Source organism: Aedes albopictus, chromosome 1 (genome assembly GCF_035046485.1).
Source record: "Aedes albopictus strain Foshan chromosome 1, AalbF5, whole genome shotgun sequence".
NCBI lineage: Eukaryota > Metazoa > Arthropoda > Insecta > Diptera > Culicidae > Aedes > Aedes albopictus.
In genome coordinates, this window is record NC_085136.1 from 333,068,566 (window position 1) to 333,080,826 (window position 12,261).

Below are 12,261 nucleotides of genomic sequence, written 5' to 3' on the forward strand. Positions count from 1 at the left end.
TAATTTCGATTACCTTCAAGAATCGTCTGTTTTTTTAAATAATAATAAAACATACGTTAGATATTTGATTTGTAAGAATAAGCAATCTCACCAATCTACTGAATTATCAAAAAGAAAATTTCGATGAAACTTATAAGTTAACGTTATCTAAGATTAATTTTGAGCCCCCTTAATTATTATAAAATTATAAAAGATGACACGCTTTTAAATAGTTTGCGAAAAACATTTTCAGTGTACCAGAAAAACTTCAGAAGGTTTCCAAATGACAATCATCAGTATCACAGAAGCAAAATCTCACCAACGAAATAACTCTTATTTTTCAGGTAACGAAGTCAACGCCATGCGATACTTTTGTACCGATAAGGGAGTCCAAAAATTGGAATACGAGGAATACCACTTCTGCAAACGGAGGACAAAGAAGCACTGCATCCGTTGGTATTGCACTATGTGGCGTAGGATGAATTGTACGGCACGGGTTACAACAATCACTTCTAATGGAGCAGTATCGCAGTTTTGTAATGATCACAACCATTCACCGACAACGGAGTGTCCTAAAATAAGTCGCAAGCACAAGCGCAAAGCTTAGCACTTTTATCACGATTGTCATCTGATTTACTATATGCTCGAAACAAGATCCTTGAATCCAAAATTGCAAGTTGAAGATTCTTGAATGTGATATGTATTAGTTGTATTGACGCCATATTTTTTTAAAATATAAGATCTCCAATAATCTGAAGAATGAGGTCTAAATACTACTTTACAACCTTGATAAAAGTAGGAATGATGTAAAAATCTAGTCTGAAAGAAAATTATTAAGCATTATTAAGTATTATGCAATTGTTTTAGATGACAACTATTTCTTGATGATTTTTTTCTGTTCGATGAAACCACCTCGTTCTGTATTTTGTTTGTTGTCGTAATATTTCAGTACTCGAAAATAAACAAAAAAATAAATTTGGCAACTCTGAAAATATACTGCCAGCAAAATGTCATGGTTTATCATTTAGAAAATTTGCTAGTTTTGTTTCATATTTCTCAACACAAAAGAATGAATTTTATTGCTAAAAAATAATTTTCAGGGCTGCAAGTTTTTTTAATTTTTGTACAAAAGTGGCATGAAACAATATGTAACTATCGTATCTTATTACTACATTTGATCGTAGATTGGTTTTATTTGTCTAACGATCCTCACGTTTTCTTTTAGACATTTCATTCGTCATGAGCTGCCGGGGAAAAACTCAACTTAGCGTAAACGGTCATCTTTACAGTTGTGACAAGACAACCGACGACGCCATGTACTGGTGTTGCAATCAGCGCCGTGTTCTTGGGTAGAAACTTCTGAACTGTTCAAAGTATCATTATTAATGCTTTTGACACTTTTCCATCATTCTAGCTGCACAGCTCGTGCTAATACTGGACGTAAAAAGGCAGGAGAACAGCCATCCATCAAACTGCGCGGCTTTCACAATCATGGAATTATCGCTGAACGACGCCGACCCGGGGAATATGCCAGGCTGAAGGAGCAGTACGACCGCGAACGGAAAGTGTTGCCAGATGTGGAGCCTCGTCGTCTTGCCCTTTCCAAAACGAAAAAGAAGCAAAACTGAATTATTTTTCTGTGTATTATCTCGACGTTCTAGTACTACAGTTTTGACCGTAGCTATGTTTCAAGATGCCCAAGTCACTAATATATGTACACTGACAAATTTATGATTTTTTTTTTCTCTTGTGATGCGTGCCTTGTATCAACTAATCTTAAACATTATCTAATAAGCAATCATAAACATTGCAGATATTTCATTCGTCATAAGCGCACGTGGTAAAACGCAGCTGAACGTTAACGGATATCTCTACACGCGAGGCAAACTACACGGCGACTTTCAGTACTGGTCATGTAATCAGTACAGAGTTTTAAGGTAAGAATAATCCACAGTTAAACTACTATAGTGAAATTTACATCATTTAGTCTTAATCCCCAGTTGCACAGCTCGTGCTTCGACGGTCCGCTGCAAGCAGGGCGAGAAACCAACCATAAAACTTCGTGGTTTCCACAACCATCCGATTATAATGGAGCGACGTCGGCCCGGAGAGTGCGCACGGTTGAAAGAGCTGTACGCTCCTCCTCCGAGGCAAGTGTTGCCAGATAGGAGGAAAAGTCAGCAGCCCCCCAAGCAACAGGTGCCACTGCCACCGATCGAGCATTGTTTTGTGAAGGAAGAGAAATAACGAACGCGTTGTTGGGTGTGTGAATGGAGGCTGTAATAGGATAAGTGATATGCTTGATCTAGTACTGCATCTTATGTAGTCTGGCATTGGGCATATCATTTGAATAATTCTCTCTGAAACGCAAAACATCATTCAAGGAATTTAACAGAATAACACGGATAGTTTTAATGTAGCACTTAAAAACAAGATTCTACAATTAAGCTTTGAAATTCTCCAATTGGGGTTCCAGTTATCCTAGTGGACAAGACTTCGGGAATGCAATGGCAGGTCAAAATCCTTCTATTATTTCTGGAAGAGTTAAAGGGACACTCAGTTGATAAGAGGCAAGTCAAGTGCTACTGGTTACGTAGGGCCTGATAAAAATAGTTTTGAAATAAAACAGTGAAAAAAAAAATGTAAGAATACATGAAGTTGGAATGTAAGAGAAGAGCCACCAACCAAACAATCATTCACCATAATATTCCTTCTTCAATGACAGTTGTTCTGTCTGCAGTCAATGTCCATGTCAAGGCATTATAAACCAATATTTAGAGAATGATCTTCAACTTCTCCAAAACTTCCTTAAATTTTGCAGAAACAATGGCACATCGAGCAACGCAACTCAAGACCACCCTGCGTCAACTGAAACGGGATCAGAACCGCCGACGATCGCCAACTCGCTCGGAAAGGATCCGACCAAGATTTGAAAAAGCCCGTAAGAGTTAACGGTTTCACGTTTCCCCTGTCCTGCGAGGAGGACATCGAGCGCCTCGAACTGATGGTGCAGCGAAATCCGAGTATTCGTGAGCAGTTTGTATGTGTCCTATGTGCGAAACCGAGGGGAGTGAAGTACTAGAGTGTTTACATCTATTCTAGGTTAACTATCTGTGCAAGCGGAATCGAGGAATGTTTTGGAAACTGTTTTACTGATGAGGCCATGTTGCGGCACAACTGGAGAGGGCTCGATCGCGATCAGTGCCCGCGGAAGGCTATGATGAACTACAGCATTTTCACAGATTGTATGGTCGGTATGTTTAAGATATGCTTTTTTTTCGGTGAAATTGATATTCTAACAAGCTTTATTTTGCCATAGATGCTTGGAGTTCTCACGGAGTGTCAATGGAAAAGATTCATAGTGATTTGAGGAAAGCTGTCTTCAAGATTGGACGCAGACGGTACTCGAACAAGTGTGCCAGGAAAAAGAGAATTTTGGAAAGGACGTGTAATGTGTAATGATCTAGCTAATCAGAAAGAAGTCCAGAAGTATCAAGTCAGAATATAAACATAAATACTGTTTCCTATAAAATTTGCATACTCATTCCGACGACATATTTGGTATATCTGATAGAATCTAAATATATAACTGGAGCTTTCGTGAAAAATCGCTTGTTCTCTGAAATGGAGTCTTGATGAAAGAAATACTATAATTTTATTTTGTTCTGAGATAATTAAAGTTATTCTTTAGCAATTTGGAAAGAATGAAACATTGAAAATAAAGTCACTCATATTGTTTCAAATCATTATTTTTTTTATTCCAGGCACGATGATCCAAGTCCAGCCTACAACATTACCCATCGTAGGGCAGTGGTACAAAACCAATTTAACGTTCACCAAAGGTCACAGTAGAAAGCTGTTACTGGATTTACAGGGCTACACACTGGGTCCGAAAAGAATTGACAATCGTGTAACTTGGTGGCAATGCTCAAAAAGATACTGCCAGGCACGAGCCGCTACCTACGATGATAAGTACATCAGATTTGGAGAGTTATATCACAATCATCCGATAAAAACGGCGCCCAAAACATGGATGACTCTAGTGCCTGCTGATCTATCTTTTCTAAATTCAAAAAACAAAAAACCATACTGTGGGAACAAAAACTTCAAAACACGTGCCGCTTTTAATAATGAAAGGAATATCAAATTTAAAGAACTTTGCGACGTTGTTGACTCATCTGTTTCCTTTTGATTTGTCTGTTTTCCAAAATTTAGTTCTAGTATAACATTTTGTTTATTTTATAGATGTTAGCCTTGAATTGGCTGTGAAAATACAATGAGTTTCTTTACAATCTACTACATCATTTCTATGACATGTTTGGAATATTTATCATAATCTCAATATCTGCCTTCTCCTTTCATAATAAGGCTCTGAGACCATACAATAGTAATTCTCTAAACAATTGTGAAAATCGCCTTGTGTAATAAATACACGTAACATAAAGCCATTGATTTTTTTTGAGTTTTTTTTTATTCTAGCCATGCCAACTCAAGTCCGACCGACAATGTTGCCCATCGTAGGGCAGTGGTACGAAACCAATTTTACGTTCACCAAAAGTCGCCGAGGCAAGCTGTTACTGGATCTACAGGGCTACACGCTGAGACAGATAAGAATTGGCAAACGAATTACATGGTGGTACTGCTCAAAGAAAACTTGTCTGGCACGTGCCGCTACCTTCGGTGATCGTTTCATCAGTTTCGGAGAGTTATATCACAATCATCCTATTCAAACTGGTTCTTCAGCGTGGATTCCTCTAGTACCTACCGATTTATCTTTTCTACCAAGTTCAAAAGATATGACCAAAAAATGGAAGATGAAGAAAAGTCCAAATGGGTTCTTGGCAAGCTCAAAGGAAATCAAATTTGTACATAATTAATAAGAATACATAAACTATATAAGGAAGCATCCAGCCACCAAACATGGTAGTCTTGTATGAACAAAAGCTACAAAGCATGACTGTTGATTCATCTGTTTGATTTGTCCGTTTTTCAAAATTCAGATCTGTTTTTTACATAGTATCACCAGTATAAATTGTATAAGAAGAAAACATCCAGCCACCTAACTTGGTGGTATTGTATTAACAAAAACTTCAGAACGCGTGCCGCCACTATCGATGAAAGGTACATCAATTTGAAGAACTGTACCACGATCATCCGATAGGGAAGATGTCGGAATCGTTTTTACCTCCGTTTCCTATCGATCTGTCTTGTCTACTGGGAGAGATTGCCAGGGTGACGAAAAAGTATTCAAAACTTGATTAGGATTTTGGCTAATCAAGTAATTAGCATCCTTGCATTGGTAGACAGAGTAGTGCCATGTCTACGAATGGTCAGCTAAAGGTAAACACATCAACATCTAGCTTCTCAGCCGTTTAACTCATCCTTGCTTACCTTGATTAAACTGATTTTATTTCTGTATAATCTAGTACCCCATTTAAAGAATTCATTAGGTATATCTGACAGAAGCTGAACATCTACCTGGTCCTTTCATGAGGTGACTCTGGAGACTGTACGCTAGACGTTCCCTAAGTCTTGAGGAAAGACGTACTAGAATGTTATTCTGTTCGTAGTTTAAACTTTCTGTGCAATTGAAAATTCAAATTGAATTTCGAATAAAATAAGGCAAGATAGGATTATTTGTCATTAAGTCATTTATATAGTTTTAAATTGTTTCGATTTTTCTACACATGTCGATAATAAATGTTGATAATGCCCATCGTAGACCAGAAGTTTGAATCATTTCTTTTTATATTTACGACGTGTTGTCGAGGCAACCTGTGCCAGGAAAAAATAGCCAAACGAATAACTTAGTGGTACTGTTCAAACAAAACCTATCCGGGATTGAAATAGAAGAATACTAGTGGAAAAGATATTAAATATGCTGTGCTAATCGACTGTTCATCCATGTGGCTTAGTCTAGCTTAGAACTTCTACCGCCGTAGCAACCGTAGGACATCGGAGTTTCCATTTTACAAGTTTGCTCTATCAACTTCCTTTCCAGCCAACGGATGTGAAATTTTAAATCGATTTCCAAAGTAGCACCATTCACTTCCGCCTCCGTGTCCATGGGTTGAACATAATGTCGAAACTAGTACGCACTACTTCCAACAGCTTCCGACGAAATGTTCAACGCATATAAATTTCAGAAACCAATTAGATGAGAAATTCACAATACAGCTTTTTCATAATCCACAGGGATTGGTCGGTGTTCACGCCTCTGAAAAGCAGCAACCTACAAGGAGTCCAAGAATCAGATTCACCGAAAGTTGCACACGGAAATCAGTCACGATAGCAGCAATGGAACGCAGTAGATTATGCCTGCAAAACAACGAGTATCCGTTCAAGGAAGGATCGTATGTTCATCACTTATCTGCTTGTCGACGAATTCATCAATAAGTTTGGCAGATTAACACGTGAGAAACTAGTCCGTTATGCCACAGAACTTTAAAGCATTTTTCCAATATCGTTATTTTGCGCGTTTTGTCGTACAAACATGAATATGTTTTCAAAACATCCTACTAACTACAAACTACGTTTGAAAACAAAAAAAAAAAAACATATCTTCTATCACAATATTTTATAGCGTAATCAGCGCTTTATAAGTATCTAATTTTAATTTATCAACAATTTCCACTTTATTTTTTCTATATTCCTAATTTTATCGAGATGTTTTGAAATGTTATTCTTGATTTCAATCCTCCGCGCACGCCGATCGTGTTGTTTATCACTGTTTTGTTTTGTTTACGTTTCAGCACATCGGGTACAAACCAGTATCGTACCACGACGAAAAAAGGGAACAGGATCAGACTCGGACGCATAGCCAAAGGATGTTTGTTCGACCGGATTCACAACTACCACTGCATTATCTCTATCGTACGCCCAATACCTGGGCAAAAAGCGCAGCCATCAGCAAGTTCAGCTCAGCCGTTAGTCGATGTCAACACATCAGGTGCGGGTAAGAATTATGTGATCGATAGTGGAATGGCTTGTTGTAAACAAAGTCCTTTTTGAAACATTGTAGTGATAGCATACCGGGAGACGAGGAACTGGTTCCGACACCATCACGACGAGTTCGATAACGTCCAGAAACGGTGGGAAGCAACTAGGTACAGTGCCATTTGTTTACACATAATCACCAAATTGGAACGAGGGGCCGAGTTATCAGCACTTACGGGATGAATACCTGTCGCTGCAAAACACTGCCGGCTATCAGCTCGTAAATATTGACTTCAGCTGCTAGTATCCAAAGAAAAGGGACCTTCTTTTCGCGCAATTCACTGAGTTTTGCATTCGTGCTAAGGTAGTGTGCCCCAATGAGGTACCTGAACTGGGAAAAATTCTGTTGGCATTGCTGAACGTATTGAAGGTAGGTGAATGTGTTTCCTATTATTTATCCGGTTCGTTTGTTTTGATGCGAATTTCAAAAGTTCTAGAGCAACATTTAATAACATAGGGTCAATTTTGGGTACTTCGGTTATTTTGTAACATGTGGTTTGATTGTACAGAATACGTTTGGTCTCTAGCCATGTGGTGTGAAACTGATTGAGCTATAAGTACACGACGGTGCGAAACTAAACATAGTGGAAAGTGCCAACAGTAGGTTCCCCTGACTAAATGACTCCACACCCTAGTTATCGTAAATCTTTTGCTACTGAACAGATTCCTACTGATTTGCACAATGAAATGGTACTGTTTAATGGAATGTTTCTCCAATTGGCTTTGAAGCCTAGTTTCGTGTTCAAAAGGAATGGCCCAACAAATTTCTTGACCGATTCCTGGCAGAAACTTTCTGCACTGACTTCCACAAGAATTGCCATTTCTTCGCAACTGCGTACTGCAATCGAATTAAAACAGTTTCCTAAGCGATTCAGGCAAGGATTTTCCCATGCATCAAAATTGCCTGGGAAATTCCTTCTAACTGCAAAAGACCCTTAAAGTAACATAAATATATTTGTTCGCAAATGTCAATGCGGCTTTTTTGAAGTCTCTTCCATCCAGTGGTGAAAATGTATTGTCCCTTAAGATCCCAGCGTTTTAAATTGCATACGTATTGTTCACGTCAGGCCTTACGACAAGTTTTTGCACAAGTTTCAAATTTACAGTTTTTTTTTTTCTATCCGAAAGCGGTGTTTCTTCATTTAGATCGAGGAAATCGTGCGGGATGTCGATTGCATTTGGGAGAAAATTCTAGCCCAGCTGTTTGTCGCTTAACGACGAAGCGTTTTTTTTATTGATGAGATTGTTCCTATTATATTTATTTCTATTTATCAATTTGTCATTTTATGTTTTTATGGGAGAAGGGTAAAAAAAAGGGTATTGAACACGTTGTATTAAAATGGATATGGGAGTCATGGTCACCCGGCACAAATGACGGAAACATCCTCCACAAGCATCACAATTATTTGATTGCGATGGTTGAAGCAAGATCATCTCTAGCAATGTAAATGTTTGACGCATCCCTTGGAAACAAATCATCAGACGGAAATTACAGTTACTTATTGAGATCCTCCTCTGCCAATGACCATTTTGGATGTAGGGGAACAGAGTCCAACATTCCAAGATGGGGTAAAATGGCCCAACTCATAAAATCATTCCTGAATGGGACTTGATCATTATTATAGGTGAATGTTGTCAATATTTGTTTGCATTAAACATTCTTCTAGAAGCTAGGCCGCCAAACCCACGGAAATCTTTTGATTTCCCAATGAAAATTGGCAACTTTCGGTTTTTCGTGCTTGCAATTAAGATTTTCGGTGATTTTATTAACAGCCATGTGTTTCCAAGGAGATTGTGGCACGCATGGAGGCGCATGGTTGGATATCTTCGCTATCCATATTAGGGGTCATTCAAATATGACGACCATCGTTTAGCGGAGAAGGGGGTGCCACTCCATGTATTGAGTAAACGAAAAAAGCGTGACAGATTCACCCCTATATGAGTCGCAAAGTGCGAAAACAGATGGACGTAATTTTTGAATGTTTTCATGAAGTGGCATCTTACCCCATGACAGATAACGTTTTTGCATCACTTCCGTTTTTCGAACCATTTTTTTAAATCGCTGAAAATCGATGAAAATGCAATAGTTTAATGAATGTTTTTGCTGAAGCATCGAACAAATATTGTCTAGTTGCTGTACCCACTTTGAAAGCCTAAGAAATGAGGTTATATATCATTGAAAACGATGAAAGTTTGAAAAATGGCATCTTACCCCACTTTCCCCTATCGTGTGGCAGGCACGAAGATACTCTATGCCAAGAAAGTCAAGGAAATTACCATAATGAAAAATTCCTGGTCCAACCGGAAATCGAACCCGTCACACTCATCATAGTCTTGCTGATTATCCCTAATACCTGATACTTAACCTTGAATGTACTGAGTAAAACATGTTTTAATGTTATCTAGTACCTCATTTCGACAATATATTTGGTAAATCTGACAGAATCTCATTATCGACCTGGTCTGTCAATAACGTGACTCAATAAACTATACAGTAGACGTTCTATAAGTCTTCAGGAAGAAAAGTCTTACTGGAATGTTATTCTGTTTGTAGCTTAGACTTTTGGGCAAGTGAAAATCAAAACTAAAAAAATTCTGAAAATCAGGAACGAAAGCCATATTTAACATGACGTCATTATTTTTATTCCAGACATGCCGACTCAATTCTGGCCTACGATCATGCCCATCGACATACAACGCGTCGCCTAGGCAAGCTGTTACGCAATCTACATGGATGTGTATACTGAGTCAGTATAGAACTGGCGAACGAATAGCTTGCTAGTCCAGTTTGAACAAAACATACCCGACACGTTATATCACAACTATCTAAAACTTGGATTCCTCTAGCACCTATCGCTCCTTCTTTTCTGCCAAGTTCAAACAAGATTGCTTAGCAACAGTGTAAGATGTTTAGATGATCACTATAGTTTTTAAGAAATAAACAAAATATTGTAAATTAATTTTTTGCAATTTCTCATCGTAATAGGCTGGTTTACCTCACGCAAATCTGACAGGAAAAGGCCTAATTTCCCACACCAAGTAAACAGTGCAGTAATGGTTCATTACAGCACTGATTTGCGTTGCGTAATGAACCATTACAGCACTGTTTTCAGTTTTGATTAACTTCTTGATGCTTTCTGGACGCAGTTTTGGAAAATTGTGATAACTGCACAGTATAACCTGCTATGATCAGATTCTCTTAAACAAAGCTATGAAAATCAGTGTTCAGTTTGATGGAAAAGTTTTGTTAAGAATTAACCTCAAGCGGTAATTTACGAAATTGCAAAAAGCGTTGTACGCAACTCGGTGCAGAACTCGATTTTTACAGCACTCGTCGTAATTATCCAACTCGGCAAGCCTCGTTGGATAAATGTACGACTCGTGCTGTAAAAATCTTCATTCTGCACCTTGTTGCGTAAACTACTATTAATCTACTACATCATTTACATGCACATACATTAATAAGAAATAATACATGCAAATATTTGTAGTATTTAATACTTTTCTAATAAAGCTTTTTTTTGTCAATTCCAGACATACAAACCCCATTCCAGTCTGCGACAGCGCCTATTGTAGGCCAGTGGTACGAAACCGTTTTGACATTTGCCACGAGTGCCAAAGGCAATAAAGTACTCGATCTACACGGATACAGGCTCTGTAAGAAGATAACAACCAAACACCTTACTTGGTGGTCTTGTATAAGCAAGAACTGCAAGGCACGTTCCGCTACAATCGGTGAGAGGTACATAAAATTTGGCGAGCTGTACCATGACCATCCCATAAGAAAGAGTTCCAAGTCGTGGATTCCTTTGGTTCCAATTGATTTGTCCTGTTTACCAAATGCGACGGAGATTGCCAGGGCGACGAAAAATTCTTCGAAACATTGTTAGGTTTTTGGCCGACCATCTGTTAAATTGTCCCAATCAAGTTCTAGTACACCATTTTGATATCATGTCGTATTCACCAATGGAGAGATAGTGGAAAAGACATCGAAACTAAATTCTATACCGTTTAATTCATCGTTATTGATTTAAAAATATGTTTTCATAATCCAGTACCTCATTTCTACAACTTATCTGGTTAATCTAACCGAATCTTAATATCTACCTTATCCTTTTATCCTTGTAAGCCTTGCATTGACTGAGGAAATAAAATATTTTTTTTATAATCTACTTACGATGCATCTTAACAACTTGCTGATTCCTTCATAATAAGCTCCCGAAGATTATACAGTACACGTTTGACTGACTATCCATGCGGATTTGTCTAACTTAGAATTTCTTCCCTTCCTCCGTAGGTACCCTTCAGACTGACCTTGGAGCTTCGCATATTCCTAACTATAGAACGAAATCCTCTGCCACGTTTGTCCATAAGTCGGTTGACCAAAGTCCGGATCCCATCGAGGTGCATAGTGCACCTTCCACCTCCGGTACGATCAAATTCATTCGCAGTCAGAAAAAGAATGCCCAATTGGTGTACAAGGGTTTCCTGTACAATCGGAAATTGACCCAGCAAAACGGCAATACCACATGGCGGTGCATCGAAGTTACGAAGTTACGCTGCAAGTCGATTTGCGTTACCAAATTCAACAAATTGATACGCGCCAAACGGCAGCATGCTCATGAGAACTATGAAAGTAAGATCAGGAATCGGCCGCTGTATGACTACCCGGAAGATTTGGAGGAATATCTGGACATCTACTCAAGGGATCCGATTTCGGCGTCGCAGAAGCTGGACGTCATCGACGATGGAACCGATTACAAGCTGGTCGTTCGGGATACCATCGAGGAAGTCGTGCATGGAGCACCTGGGAGTCACATAGGAGACATGATGGCAAGTGGAACGGATACGTTCTATGCGGCACCTCAATAACACATTCTAGTACTACATTTAAAATTTAACTTTGACAATAAAACTGGAAAAAAGTCTGCGCAGGTTGAATTTGTCTTATTTCATTTTTTTTATTCGTGGATTTTAACTAAAGGAATTGACAAGGGCCTAATGAATATCCATTTCAGATGAACTGTCTTCCTCGACGAAGATGATCCCCAAAGATGACGAATGCGTAGGTTCGTCGGATCGAGTGTATACATTCCTAACCAGTCGACAGGGAGGCATCCATTTGGTTCACGACTGGTATATCTATCGATCGAACCTACGTCGATGCGGCCGTAACAAAGACATCATCTACTGGGAATGTGTGCACAACCGAGTAGAAAAATGTCGCGGACGACTGAAAAGCGTGGGCGATCAACTGCACATTTCAAACTCGAATAGTAAGTGATG

The 12,261-nt window shown here is 38.8% G+C and overlaps 1 protein-coding gene across 1 annotated transcript in view; it reads left to right on the forward strand.

Annotated features, from left to right (window-relative positions):
- The window catches only part of LOC115264262 (uncharacterized), a 60,983-nt gene that overhangs the window by 13,057 nt on the left and 35,665 nt on the right, over positions 1-12,261 (forward strand). Inside the window, exons 16-24 of the mRNA XM_062847380.1 lie at positions 324-1,328; positions 1,394-1,916; positions 1,980-3,019; positions 3,082-3,233; positions 3,299-6,934; positions 7,001-7,345; positions 9,626-9,876; positions 10,510-10,717; positions 11,273-12,251. The gene's annotated coding sequence lies outside the window, so the exon portion shown is untranslated. The remainder of the gene's footprint in view (positions 1-323; positions 1,329-1,393; positions 1,917-1,979; positions 3,020-3,081; positions 3,234-3,298; positions 6,935-7,000; positions 7,346-9,625; positions 9,877-10,509; positions 10,718-11,272; positions 12,252-12,261) is intronic.